Source organism: Pleurodeles waltl, chromosome 11, assembly GCF_031143425.1.
Source record: "Pleurodeles waltl isolate 20211129_DDA chromosome 11, aPleWal1.hap1.20221129, whole genome shotgun sequence".
NCBI classification, from domain to species: domain Eukaryota; kingdom Metazoa; phylum Chordata; class Amphibia; order Caudata; family Salamandridae; genus Pleurodeles; species Pleurodeles waltl.
The window spans coordinates 820,130,748-820,145,872 of record NC_090450.1 but is presented as its reverse complement, the minus strand read 5'-3'; the positions used below and the strand labels follow the sequence as shown (position 1 = coordinate 820,145,872).

The 15,125-nt window shown below is 45.2% G+C and overlaps 1 protein-coding gene and 1 long non-coding RNA gene across 2 annotated transcripts in view; one reads left to right on the top strand and one right to left on the bottom strand.

The window, feature by feature from the left end:
• The window catches only part of GAL3ST1 (galactose-3-O-sulfotransferase 1), a 293,301-nt gene that overhangs the window by 105,703 nt on the left and 172,473 nt on the right, over positions 1-15,125 (top strand). The window lies entirely within an intron of this gene.
• The window catches only part of LOC138266171 (uncharacterized), a 163,384-nt gene continuing 156,657 nt past the window's right edge, over positions 8,399-15,125 (bottom strand). The window contains exon 3 of the long non-coding RNA XR_011199479.1: positions 8,399-8,765. This is a non-coding gene — a long non-coding RNA (uncharacterized lncRNA). The remainder of the gene's footprint in view (positions 8,766-15,125) is intronic.

Genomic DNA, 15,125 nt, shown 5'->3' with positions numbered 1-15,125 from the left:
CTATGCCATAATAGCAATGGCTGTATCTTTATCAAGTCTGCAATAAAGGGAACCCCAAGTTCTGAGTGTGTGACGTACGATGAAGTGCCTTTTGGTACCCTCAACAGATGTCGTAGGAAATCATTTTCCACAGTCTGAACTAGATCGCAGTTTGTATGACCCCAAATTCCTGCCCCGTACGTAACAGCTGGAATACACTTGGCTTTATAGATCTTTACCATATTAGGTGGTGTAATCCCCCCAATCCTTTTGGAGAAGAGTCGTAGTGCCATCGTTGTTTTGATCAGGTGCACTCTCTTTGTCTTCCTGCAGTTGGCCCAGGAACCCAGCTTATCAAGTGTTATGCCCAAGTATGAAAAGGATTGCGCGATTTCGACCTTGCTATCTGCAATAGTGATGTTATAAGACTTGCCGCGCTTCCCTCCGCAGTTCATGATAAAAGTTTTAGAGCGGTTGACAGTAAGTCCCAGCTGTGTCATGTATGTAATGCAGGTTGTTAAGAGTTTCTGGAGAGCTATTGGAGTCCTGGCCATTAGTACTGCGTCGTCTGCATAAAGTAATGCCAGAACAGGTCGATTATCTATTTGGGGTAGATCTTTACATTTAGTGGCCAATTCTTTGTCTAAGTTGTTTATGTACATTGAAAACAGGAACGGAGCAAGAACGCAGCCTTGGCGCACTCCTCTGTATAGACCAAAGGGGCGAGTACATTCCCCTTTTAGGCCGTACCTCACTCTTGTTCTGCTCCCTGTGTACATTTCACAAATAAATTGAATTAGGGCTGGTTCCACCCCCATGCTGTTTAAAATATCCCATAATTTGTCATGGATTACACAGTCAAAGGCTGATGATAAATCAATAAAGGCCAGGTACAGGTTGCCTGCTCTGATCTTGGTGTACTTTGCAATAATAAGACTTAGATTTAGACTTTGTTCCGATTCCTTTCCGGAATCCATACTGGACCGGGGATAAAACATTCTTTTCCTCTGCCCATGTTTGTAGCCTGTTCAGAATTATTCTCCCTGCTAATTTAGCTGTTGTGTCCAGCAGGGAGATTGGCCTGTAACAGGCTGGATTAAGGCAGTCACCCTTTTTATATATTGGGATTATGTTAGAGTCTCTCCAAGATGGTAGGGGTCCGCATGTGCAGATAGTAGTGGTGCTGTCTGGCATTGGGTTATGGCAGTCCTGGCCCTCACACTTCTTTCTTAGGGTGCCTGCTAAGGCAGGAAAGCAGCTCCTCTGCTCCAAGGGAGTTCTTCTTTGGCAATTTGCGAAGCACTCCAGCTCTCCCGGTTTCTTGGAGACTGCTGCAGCAGGGCAGGTCAGTTGCTCCTTGAGGGTCGGGTGCAACAGGCAGGCCAGCTGGGTTGGTGCCAAGTCTGTAATGCTCCTTGGTTCTCAGGTTCAGCAGGCTCTTTGTACACTCCTTCTTTTGTATCCAGCGAAGATCAATGTGTTCCTTACCCTTGGGGTCACTACACCCACTAGATGACCACTTTCTTTGGGGAGTGGGCATCACCTGTCCTACAATTTCTAATTCCACCACACACAAAATGCTGGAATTCGTAAGAATGTGTTATTTCTAGCTGGTCACCCTAGAAGTGTGTCCAGCCAGCAAATGCAGCATGCCTCCTGCATAGCTAAGTTTCCCACCTGTCCAGGTGCCAAATGGGCCCTGGAGCAGGGGGGTCAGCATCTCCCTCCTGAGGGAAGGCAGCTCTACTTACTAAAGACGGTGGGCTTCTTGAAGCTCCCCTGCCTTGGAATGCAGATTAGTGGTTCATCTTGTTGGGTGGGGTGTGTTGGCACCCCTGCCAGAACAGGCTGTGTTTCTGGCCTCCAGAGTGGCCCCACCCTTGGGGGTCAGAACTTTTTCTGTAGGTGTCAGGCTGGCTAGAACTAGTCAGTGAACCCACCAGCAGTTGGTAGGTTTTCAGGGGACACCTCTATGGTGCCCTCTTTGTGCATGTATCAATAAATCCATCACTGAAATCAGTGAGGGTTACCCAGTGCCTAATTTGTAAATAAAAACATGCCGGTGCCCAAAGCCCTCCTCTTAAACATGTGGCTGCTGCAATTAAATGTGCAAACACAGAATACTGAGGGAGAGTAATCCTGAAGCCATCTCAAGCCTCTTCAATTCATTTAAAGCCACTCCCTGCCCCTTCAGCTCACTTTTGCAGCTTTCTGCTTTCTCCCATTGTGTTGTTTTTCAGTTTTTCTCTTCCTCCCTCTTTCCCATATGTGTCTTTTGCTTGCAGTAAATGCTTGAGGCAGAAAAATAAGTGCCGTCCCTCAAAAATGAGTGCGGGTGCTCTGCACCAGAAACAACAAGCACAAATTAAGCACTGGGGTTACCATGTAGCCCTAGTTTCAGTGAAGCCAACATGTAGCTGGGGAACTCATAGTGACCAGTGTCCAGCACATGTATTTAAAATGACTTCACTGTACACTTACTATGTCTGCTGGTAGAAAAAGACACAGCAGGGGCATATCTGCTCTTGCAGATATGTCCACACAGGTAATATAATGCACCCTGCCTTAGGGTTGTAAGGCTTGCTGTAGGGATCACTTACAAATATTATATGCAGTGTTTAGAGGAAACTGCACACAGGATGTGTTAGACTTTTCATCCTTGGCGTGGTCTCCCTTAACTTTTTGCCTCTGTTTCCCAGGTTGTTGATGTGTGCTGGACTCTGTTTTTGCTGTTTTTGTTACTCTGGGCACTTTACCACTGCTAACCAGTTCTAAAGTGCAAGTGCTCCTATACAAAATGTGTATGTAATTGGTTCATCCATGATTGGCATATTTGATTTACTGGTAAGTCCCTAGTACAGTACACTAGAGGTGCCCAGGGCCTGTGAATCAAATGCTACTAGTGGGCCTGCAGCACTGGTTGTGGCACCCACATTAGTAGCTCTGTAAACATGGCTCAGACCTGCCACTGCAGTGTCTGTGTGTGCAGTTTTAAACTGTAAATTCGACTTGGCAAGGGTACCCACTTGCCAGGCCTAAGCCTTGCCTTTTCTTATATGCAAGGCACCCCTAAAGTAGGCCCTAGGTAGCCCCAAGGGCAGGGTGCAGTGTATGGTTAAGGTAGGACATATAGTAAAGTGTTTTACATGACCTGACAGTCAAATACTGCTAAATTTGTTTTTCACTGTTGAACGGCCTGTCCCTCTCATAGGTTAACATGGGGGCTACCTTTAAATATGATTAAAGTGTAGATTCCCTTTCGGAGTGGATAGACATGGAGTTTGGGGTCTCTGAGCTCACAATTAAAAAATACATATTTTAGTAAAGTTGATTTTAAGATTGTGTGTTTGAAAATGCCACTTTTAGAAAGTGAGCATTTTCTTGCTTAAACCATTTCTGTGACTCTGCCCCGTTTGTGGATTCCCTGTCTTGGTCAGTTTGACAGTTGGGCGGGTTGCACCTCTCACTAGACAGTGACACAAAGGGAGCTGGGGTGTAGTCTGCATATCCTGATGAGCCATCTGTGCTAGGAGGGAGGGAAGCAGTAGTCACTCACACCTGAAAGGGCTGTGCCTGCCCTCACACAATGCAGTCTCCAACCCCCTGGTGTGTGTCTGGGGCCTGGCCTGGGCAAGGCAGGATTTCACAAACAAGAGAGACTTTTCTTTGAAGTAAGCCTACTTCAAAGGGCAAAATGGGTATAAGAAGGGCACCTAAAACCACAGACTTTAGAACACTTCTGGAAATCAAGAGGAACCTCTGCCTGGAGAAGAGCTGAGGAAGAAGAGCTGCCCTGCCTGTGACTGTGCATTGTGGAGCTATCCTGCAGTTGCTGCTTCTGCCTGTGCTAGAGGACAAAGACTAGACTTTGTGTGCCTTCCTTCTTGTGAAGAACTGTCCAAGGGCTTGAATTAGAGCTTGCCTCCTGTTGTTTGACGTCTCAGGGACAGCAAAGACTTCTCTCTGCCAGCACCTGGAGCCTCTGCTGAGACTCCTACTCTGCCCAGTGGTGCCCATCCAGTTCCTGGGGCCCTGAAAGGAGAAGCTGACAGACCAAGAGTGGGAAATCCACGCACCGGCCGATGTGCAGGAAAAAGATCGATGCAACTCTGATCCGCGGCTGAAAAATCGACCCACCGCCGGCTTTGTAGCTGAAAACCGACGCTCGCCTGCAATGCAACGGAAAGATCGACGCACGCGGCTGGAGAAATGACGCGCAGCATCGCTGACGGAGGCCGGTGAGATCGCAACCCGCGCTGCGTGGTTTTCGGATGATTGTGCAGCAGGATTTCTGACACAAACATCACTGGGCATGTAAAAATGATGCAAGGCCTGCCCAGACCCGAGAGCCGAGAGTGCGGCTCGAATCAACGCATTGCTTTCCTCTGGAGAGAAGAAACGACATACGCCAACTCGACTGAAGGAGAAACAACGCATGGTCTTGCTCGTGAGTGATATCGATGCCTCGCAGGCCCTTTTTGACACACACTCGACCGTGCTGTTTTTTTTTTTTTATGCATCCAGGTACATTTCCACGCTAACATCGTTAGTGTTGTGTTTAAAATTGCATGAAGACTCTTTTTTGGGGTTTTTAATTGATAACTTGACTTGTGTATTGGGGATTTTTTTGGTTTTGGTCTTGTTTTGTTTACATAAATATTTTCTATTTTTCTAAACCTGTGTTGTGTTATTTTGTAGTGTTTTCATTAAGTTACTGTGTGTGTTGGTACAAATACTTTACACCTCGCACTCTGAAGTTAAGCCTGTCTGCTCGTGTCAAGCTACCAAAGGGGTGAGCGGGGGTTAGCTGAGGGTGATTCTCCTTTACCCTGACTAGAGTGAGGGTCCTTGCTTGGACAGGGGGTAACCTGACTACCAACCAAAGACCCCATTTCTAACAGGATGCCTGCCATGTTGTGTTTTCATTTTTGGGAGCACCTTATCACGTAGCCTGCAATGGCAGTCTGTGTGAGGTTGGTGCTGGGTCCCTTAGCTCGGCACAAGCTGTACTGCAGCTCTTAGAGACCTCCTTTAGTACTTAGGCCCTAGGTACCTGAGGTACCATTTACCAGGGACTCTAAGAAGCGCTAAAGGGGCCTGGTTATTTGGGGATCAAGTGACCAAGGGGCATATTTATATTCCGTTTGTGCCAAATGTGCGTCAAAATATTTGGTGCACATTTGGCGCAAACCCTGCACCATATTTATACTATGACGCCCGACCCCGCGGACGTCAAAATTCCTCTGTGTGCGTCATTTTTTGGATGCGGGAAACTGCCTTGCGTTAATGACATGCAAGGTAGGCGTTCCCGCCCCAAAAATGACTTTAAGGCCTGTGCGTCTTATTTATACTCCAGTGTCATTTTGACGCACCGGAGGAGGTGGGCCTTAAAAAAACGGCGCACAGCTTGATGTGTGCTGTTTTTTAACGCCTTGGTCAGGGCAGGCATTAAGGGACCTGTGGGCTCACTTCCATGGTCTCTGACCATGGAAGCAGTTCAGAGGTGCCCTTCCCTGCCCCCAGGGACACCCCCTGCCACCCTCACCCACCCATGGATGGGGGGACCCATCCCAGGTAAGTACAGGTAAGTTGAGGTAAGTATTATTATTGTTTTTTTTAAAGTGACATAGTGGGGGCCTAATTTGGGCCCCCCTACATGCCACTGTGCCCAATGGCCATGCCCAGGGGACAGAAGTCCCCTGGCCATGGTCATTGGGCAAGGGGGCATGACTCCTGTCTTTGAGAAGATAGGAGTCATTTCAATGGGGGTTGTGCTTCAAATAATGGCGCAAGTCTGGTTTGAGCCATGATTTTTTACTCAAACCTGACTTGCACCATTTTTTGACGCACAACCCCCATTTTCACCTACGCCGGCGCTGCCTGGTTTGAGTCTTTTTTTTTTACTCAGACCAGCCCACAGCGCCGGCTAACGTCAATCCTTAAATAAGACGCCCGCATGGTGCGTAGGAATAGCGTTAGCCGGCAGTACATTTTTTTATGCAAACCAGCGCCGGCGCTGGTTTGCGTCAAAAATGTAAATATGGGCCCAAGTGTCTTATTTTGGGGAAGAAACACTAACACTGGGGACCTGGTTGGCAGGAACCAGTGCACTTCATCAAATGTTGCATCTAAAACCAGACAGAAAGTGGTGGGAGGTGTAGCTTCCTACAGTTAACAACTGATGAACAAACATTTACAAACGGTGGAAAAAGAGACAATTACACAGGCAATTGCACAAAGTATACAGTTTTACAATACAGGCAAAGAACCCCTGGACTAGCCATTGAATCTAAATGTACCCCAGAAATTTGACTATTCGACTACTGATACTTTTTGTACCTAGAGCAGCTGCATGGTAGTGAAACGTGGTCGATCTGAGATATCATGGTATATTATCTTTAAGTATGTGATACAAATAATGCTGCTTCTCTGGCAGAATCATATTGGATATTGTACTCTTACTTACTGTGAGGCCAAGTGGTTGCTGTGGAAAATTAGAACTAGGAATGTGGACTTTCAGGCTTGGACATGTCTCAGGAAGTTAGTACAGCTTTGTCTTGTCATGCTTGCAGCCGTTCAAGTTATTACAAAACAGTCAAACACATAGTTGAGAAAATTAATCCAGCTACAAATCTCTGAGTGTACTTAGAGAAATGGTTTGAGCTAAAATGATAATAAAATAAAGATATATCACTTTAAGAAAATCACTATAAGGATTGGCAGAAGATTTAGTAAGTCCCTAGTAAGACATTCACTTCAGCTCCCATAATACAAACTAAAGTACAGCTGCTGCAGTATTTGGCACCCTACAAAAATGCTCTCAGCAAAGATCCTAGATTATATATGTTGAATTATTGGATGTTCTTCACGTGGCATATCACTGTAAGTAGATTCATTAACTTTGGAACTCTGTAAGGTAATTTATCCTTACAAATGTGCAAATCAACAATAAAACTCTCTCTTCTATGAGCTATTTTAGGGGATGTATGTCAGAATGTCTGCCAGCCCTAAAGAGAATGGGCTCTTCAGTACTCTGAAACCGGTGGCCCATCAGCGGAGTGACCATCAGGGAATGGCTTCCAACTTTACAGCTAGCTAAGGCCCATGCATTTAAAACCAAGCAGTCCCACATTTAAATGACGTGAGGGTATCATATGATATGGTGTACAATGGTTTTTGGCAGATACTCTGAAAAGCGCAACAGGGCTGGCCATGAGGGCCCCTGCACTGCCCATGCCAAGGTGTAACTGCCATGTAAACGCAGGTGGAGAGAGGGGTTGTAATCTCCAGGGCAGCGCTGCTTGCAGCACAGCCCTGGTGGATTGAGTATGCCAGGCCGTCGTCCAGCGGAAATGAGGTGGTGCTGCTGTTCCGACCGTGGCACGTTTGCCATGGTCGTAATGTGGAGGCCTGTTCTTTGCACAGATCCTGTGAGAAACAATCCTCTTCTTTCGCTTGGTGTACAACTGGCAAGAGGGAGTCTCTCTCTGGTGGGTCAAACACTCTTTTGAGTCTGCACCCTGGATGTATCTTCCTCTCAGTTAACACTTCGCAGATACATCAGTGTCCACATCATGACCAGTCTTAGAGCCTGGTTTAGAGATTAGCGGACTGGTTACTCCATCACAAACATGACGGATATCCCATCCGCCTTATTACAAGTACCACAGGATGTAACGCCCTTGTAATAGAGTGGACGAGATATCTGTCATGCTTGTAATGGAGTAATCCATCCACCAACCTCTAAATCGGTCTTTTTAGGAGCAGGAGGTCCTGCCCTTGCTGCATATGTAGTTTCTGCTGTGTTATTGATCATAATCTCCAATAGATCCAAATGAGGGTGTCGAGGTTCAGGAGCAAAACCCTGAGGAACCTCTTCCTCAGAAGAGCTCTTCGTATTTTTGATCTCAGATGAGTGCTTCCTCTCTATAATACTCAGGAAAACAGGAGATACCAACGGGCAATATCTCCACTCTACCATTCAAGAAATGGCAGAAGGGCGATGGGCAATTTAATACTAGCGCTCTTCCCGCGCTACCCTTTTGGTAAGCAACAGGTCCGTAATACTTTGTGGAAATCTCGTAGGATGGATGCAAAGCCAGAACCTGCTATGTGGCTCCCGCTAAGCATGCAGGGGAAAACAAAACATTTACACCCCTTTGATATGGCTCCTATTCGCTCAGAGGAGTGAGATCTCCAAATCAATACTTGGACAGAATTATGCGAAAAACCCAATTCACATCCAAATATTGAACATGTGTCGCAGATTAAGACCGCCGGGGCAGGCCAATGTGCTGAAAGTTTACACCAATAATACCCAATAATGATACATGAAATAAATACCAAGATAAGAATAGGATTCAGCTCAATGTGCTATCCTTCCGCGGTGACAGAAACAAGAACAGGAAGTCGTTGGGGCTAGCCACTCTTTCATAGGTCATATAATGGGGACATGACATCGATGAAGTTAGAGGCCAGTTGAAACTTTTTTTAATGGATGGTATCTGTACCCTAACAGTCCAGGAGCTCAGTTCCGTTAGGACTGTGACGAGGAAGATGGGCGAGGAAGATAATGCTTCGTGGCACCTGTAATCTCAAATGTTTCTTCTGTGAACTAAATAGGTACTCAGACGTTTTTGTAAGGCATCCTCCTCCTCTCACCCAACTCACTTCACCTTGGCCAAAACGGAGCAGCCTGGCTATGCAACGGAACGTCAGTTCGCGCGCTTCTGGGACCTGCTTACTTGATGAGGCCGCCACGAGACAGACAGTTCTTAATCCTGGCCCTGGAGGGAAAATCACAAAACAAACACACATTTGCTGTATTTTCCAGACAGTCGTAGGGGCTGAATGAAGTAGCATTTCTGACTTTGCTTGAAAGTTGCTCATGAAATAAACATTTTGGGAAAATGAAGGCATTAAATAATGGTTCGTGTAGAAATCTACTTGCGCGCTAATTTGGGGCAGAATGACTGAACATTGCAACTGCTACTGTTATAAAAGTTTAATCAAAGTTATGCAGGAAAACACAGGCGTTAAACTTCCCGTGTTCCATGTGTTGTCAGTACAAACATTGTACAGGGCCAGACACATTTCCGGAATGACAAAGGTGGTTAGTTGTAACTCCGCTGTGCCTTTTAGAATTATAAAGTGGCTCAGAAGTACTTTAATTAGTGGCTCAGAAGTACTTTAATTTTTAAACAAGTATGCCGCTTAAGAGGATTGTTACTTGATAGCAGGATGCACATGGCTGAGTACAGTCACAGTGAAGTAGGAGCTGGCCACGTTTAACATTCTACGCTTGTAGAATGCCTAATGCTGGGCACTGGGAGGGAACATTCCCCCTCTACAGTGCTTAGTATGTAAAAATATAAATGCCAGGGCCCTCGTCAGAAGGCCACTGCTGCTTGCACCGACCATTGCCCCAGCCTGACCTGCCAATGACAGTACCAACACAAATATTAACCCTCACACTCCAAGTGTGACAAATCAGACTATTCCAAGGCCCTAAATCTATAAAAATAGGTTTGATTGCAGGTAATAGTCATGTATTATTATATTTGGAATTATCAATCAACAGTTGTCGTGCTCTTGTGTAAAAAAAATTTGACAAACTGCACCATCATGTGCCATGAGTGCCGGTGGTGACAATTAAGCGCCAGTGGCAAGCACCGAAAACCACCAGCTCAAATTAAGCACTGCACCCTTATGACAGAAGACATAAGTGTACAGTGTACAGTGAGAGTGAGAGAGAGAGCGAGACAGGGAGATACATTTTTTTTTCTAGGTTCTTCATGGAAAGTTTCGGGGTGATCCATCAAGCCGGGCCCGGCACAAAGGGGGAAGTCCAAAAAATCTCCATACACTTTACATAGATGTTAGGAATCCCCATGCATTTCCCATAGACTTATCACAAACTTGAACGGAATAACACCAGTTTGACAAGAAGCTAGATCTTGGTCCAGAAAGCATGTTTTTTGTAATTTTGTGTAAATAGGTTCGGTAGTTTTTGAGAAATTAAGGTACAAAAATATTTGTATATGTGGAAGGTTGGGTTGAAGGGACTCTCGCAAGAGTCCCACAAACTCAACTTAAAAAAATAGAGGGTTCTGGTTGGCACAGGGGGCTTTTATTCCCTTGGGCCACTAGGCTCCTGCAGGAAAAAATGTTCAGATTAGCTGACACAACATGAAAGAAAAGGTTGAAGCAGCCATTATAGGACACCAGAGGCTTATTCCCCTGCCCTGAAAAGAAGTAAATAAAAAGCATTGGCAAAGTCAATAGTTCTCGTCTATACAAGAGCTATTGGCTTTAGCAATGTGTTTTGCCATGTTGTACACCAGTGTGGTGCCTGTTCAGCATGGTAAAAGTTAGAGGTGTGGAGTGTCAGAGTGGGGTGGAGTGTAGAGTGTTGTAGAGTTGATGAGAGAGGAGTAGCGTTCAGTAGTGCCATGGGGTGGGATAGGGTAGAGTGGGTTGGAGTGGATTGAGGTAGTGGGGTAAATTGGACTGGAGTAGAATAGGGTGGATTGTGGTAGAGTGGGGTGGATTGGTGTGGTTTGGATTGTATCGGAATGAGGTGGATTGAAATGGAGTGAGGTGATGGGATAGGGTGGATTCGAGTGGGGTGAATTTGGTTAGATTGGGGTGGATGGATTGGATTGCAGTTAAGTGGGGTTGATTGGATTTCAGTAAGGTGAGGTAGATTAGATTGGACTAGAGTGGGTGGACTGGAGTGGGGTGGATTGGATTGGAGTGGAGTGGACAGATTGGAGTGGGGTGGGATGGACTGGAGTTGGATGAACTGAACTGGGATGGGGTCGGTAGATTGGTATAGAGTGGGTGGACTGGAGTAGAGTGTGGTGCGTTGGATGGGGTGGATTGGAGTGGGATGGATTGAAATGTGGTGGGGTAGATTGGATTGAGGTGTGGAGGACTACAGTGGGATGGATTGGGGGTAGATTGGATTGGTGTGGGGTGTGTTGGATTGGAGTTTGGTGGATTGCATTGGGGCGGATTAGATTGGAGTTGGGAGGACTGCATGGAGGTGGGGTGGATTGGAGTGCAGTAGGGTGGATGGATTGGATTAGAGTGGGGTGGGCTGAACTGGGGTGGGGTAGATTTGGCTGGGGTGGATTTTAGTGGAGTTGATTGGATTGGAGTGGGGTACGCTGGATGGATTGGATTATAGTGTGGTGGACTGAACTGAGATGGGATGAGGTGGACTGGATTTGAGTTAGGTCGATTGGAGTGGATTGAAATGGAATAGGTTGGATTGGGGTGGGGTGAATTGGGGGTTGGATTGGGTGGATTGGACTGGGATGGATTGAACTGGATGGATTGCATTGAGGAGAGGTGGATTGGATTGGCATGGGGTGAATTGGACTGCAGTGTGGTGGACTGCAGTGGGGTGGACTGGAGTGGGGTGGATCAGACTGGGGTGTATCGGATTGGAGTGGAATGAACTGGAGTGTGGGGGTTGGACTGAGTGGGGTAGAGTGGGTTAGGGTGTGGTGGGTGGATTGGATTGTGTGTGGTGGATTGGACTGGGGTGGATTGGATAGGTTCGGGTGGGTGGATTGGAGTGGAGTGGATTGTGGTGGATTGGATGGGTGGAGTGGATTGGTGTGGGGTGGAGTCGATTGGTGTGGGTGGAGTCGATTGGTGTGGGGTGAACTAGATTGGTGTGGGTGAATTGGATTGGTGTGGGGTAGACTGGAGATGGGTGTACTGGATGTAGGTGGGGCAGATTAAGGTAGTTTGAGGTGGGGTGGATTGGACTGGAGTAGGGTGGATTAATGTGGACTAGATTGGACTGGGGTGGATTAAAGTGGTTTGTACTGGAGTAGGTAGATTGAATTGGAGTGAGGTAGATTGGGTAGCGGTGGACTTGTTTGCAGTGGGTGGGTTGGATTGGATTGGAGTGGAGTGGGTTGGAATGGAGTAAGGTGGGTTGCATTGGAGTGGAGTGGGATGATTGGAATGGGGCGTATTAGATTGGAGTAGGGTGGGTTGGACTGGAGTGGGGTGGACTGGACTGGAGTGGGGTGGATTAGACTGGAGTAGATTGGGGTGGATTGTATTGGTGTGGGGGATTGGATTGGTGTGGGATGGACTGCTTAGTAGTGGGCTAGATTGTGGTGGACTGGAGTGGGGTGACTTGGGATGGAGTGGTTTGGACTGGAGTGAGGTGGACTGGAATAGAGAGGGGCAGATTGTTTTGTATTGGAGTGGGTTGTTTAGGACTGTAGCGGCACAGGTTGGTTTGGATTAAAGTGGGGCAGATTGAAATGGATTGGAGTGGGGGAGGTTGTTTTCGACTGAAGTGGGGCAGATTGTTTTGTATTGGAGTGGGGCAAATTGTTTTGTATTGGAGTGGGGCAGATTGGAGTGGATCAGATTGTTCTGGATTGGAGTGGGGCAGATTGTTTTGGATTGGAGTGGGGCAGACTGGAGTGGGGAAGATTGTAGTAGCGTGGATTAGGAGAGAGTGGGTGGATTGAATTGGGTGAGGTGGATTGGAGTGGGACGTATTGTTTTGGATTGGAGTGGGGCAGACTGGAGTATGGCGGATTGGAGAGTGGCAGATTGTTTTGGATTGGAGTGGGGCAGATTGGAGTGGGCAGATTAGAGAGGGGCAGTTTGCTTTGGATTGAAGTGTGGCAGATGGGAGTGAGGTGGACTGGAGTGGGGTAGATTGTTTGGATTAAAGTGGGGCAAATTGGAGTGAGGTGGATTGGAGTGGGGCAGATTGTTTTGGATTGGAGTGGGACAGTTTGTTTTGGATTGGATTGGGGCAGATATGAGTGGGGCAGACTGTTTTGGACTGAAGTGGCGCAGGTTGTTTTGGAGTACTACAGATTGTTTTTTTTATTTGAGTGCATGAGATGGAGTGGGGCAGATTAGATTGGGGTGGGTTGGGAGGATTAAAGTGGGATGGGTTGAAGTGGATTGGATCGGGGTGGGGTGGATTGGTGTGGGGTGGGGCAGATTGTAATGTGGTGAATTGGGGTTGTACTGCACAATTATGCGTTAAAGCATAATTTCATAGACTACACATATTTAACAAACAATGTCACTTTGCAATGTTTCGAACAAGTTAATTATCATCCTTTGAGAAGAGCGCCGACAAGAAAAAAACTAAAGAAAACATGAGTGAAAAGTGACAAAAGATGACTTGGCAAATTAAAAGAAAGCTAGATTTAAAAATAAATCTTTACAATTCTGTTTGTCATGATGGGCATGTTTTTGCCAGTCACAAGCCTTCTGTTTGCAGGGCACTAGAAGTTAAAAAGAACAAAATAGTACCTCCATCATGTTGGGAGCAGAAGACAAGCACTAATTAAGTTGAATCAATCAGTGTTTGGTCTCATCTCCACACAGAGGAACAGAAATGATGCCTGGTGCTCCTTGACTAATTACGAGGCTATAAAGAAGAGTGCCACACAAACCAGAAAATGGTGAGTGTCAGGCGGGCTCAAAGCGCTTTATTGTACACAACAGACGCATCCACTCTCAGGTTTGACCCTAAAAAAAGATATGAGGGGGCAGGTAAGGGATACTCTTCCGCCTAGCAGCCTGTGGGGATTTAGACGCAGTACCTGCAGCCAACCGCATTCTGCCCATGACCTTTGCCCATGCATGGTGTGAGGTTGGATTTACATATGGTAATAACATATTACTTTATCTTAAAAAAATCCTGGAGATTACCTGAAAAAAACAAAGGTTAAAGTTACATTATAGTTAGGAATTGTAGTTCGATCTTACTTTACATTTAAAAAAATCCTTCGAAATTTACTGAAAAAAGGTTTAAGTAATGCTATAGTTAGGTGGAAATTTCAGTGACAATATAGTGTTTTAATCTACAAAAAAAAAAACACTGACGTTCACCATTTAAAGTTATTTCAAGTAACTATAACTCATGCCCTGAAGTAACTATAACTCACGCCCTTGCCATGCATTACTAATTTACCCCACATATCACATTACTCATGGCATGTTGTATGACATAACTGATAACATCCCTGCTACATTTGAAATAACATCATTGATATCAAAACCATGCATTTGCAAGGGTGAGAGTTACAGTTACTTTGGGGCATGAGCTATAGGTAATTGAGATAAATATAACTTTTGAATTTCAGTGTTTTATTTGTTTAAAATATTATGTTGTCACTGAAATGTTTACCTAACTATTAATGTTAATTTCACCTTTCTTTTTTTCAGTAAATATATATATATATATATATATATATATATATATATATATATATATATATATATATTACAATCTGGAAATTGCTAGTGTGTAGTATTTGGTAGGTCAGAGTTTCCACTGAAATGCTGTACAATTGGCATCTTTTCACAAATCTGTATAAAGCTTTCCAAAATAAAATTAAGTTCATCTGATTTTCATATCTGTGAAAGGGAACTGATGATAACAGGGGGGGCTTGGGAGGTTAAAAAAGTGACATTTTCCATTTTAACTATTTTATGATTTTTTGCTCTACTCCTCTGAAAAGAATGGCTGAATGGAATTACCTCAAACTTGGCATCAAAGTAGAATGTTACTTACAACTGCCTTCGTTTTTTTTTTAATTAAAGACATTTAATAATTTATGAGAAATTATCACTTTAGAAGTATTTCAGGTTAGGCATGAAGAGTTTAAATTATATAGATATCTGGACGGTTAACCTGCAAATCCTCTGTGGATTTCTGAATCCACATAGGATTTGCAAATCAAGTTAAAAATAAAGAAAACCTATTGACCAAGGTGCTTATTCTCCCATCGTCCATAGCAAATGTCTGACTCCAGAGTCACCATTTCTCAGTGTTCTGATTTGCTGGCCATTATAGAAAAAGTTATGTTGTAGCCGCTATTACCCAACACATTGTTTTGGGAAAAACAAAAACAAAAAGAGCATAAGGTGGTAGAGTGAGTTTAGCTTGACCCCCTGTGCCCAGTGGGGGGCCCGAAGAGACCACCCTTTTTAAAAATGTTAAACAAAATGATTTTTATTATGTGATTTGTGCTTCTTGTTCTGAATTTGTGATTCCTAGATCCTCCTTAGACTCCATCAGACCGTCCTGGGGCAACAGGGCTCGCACAGCCAGCATAGTTGCAAATCGTGAAAAACAATTTAAA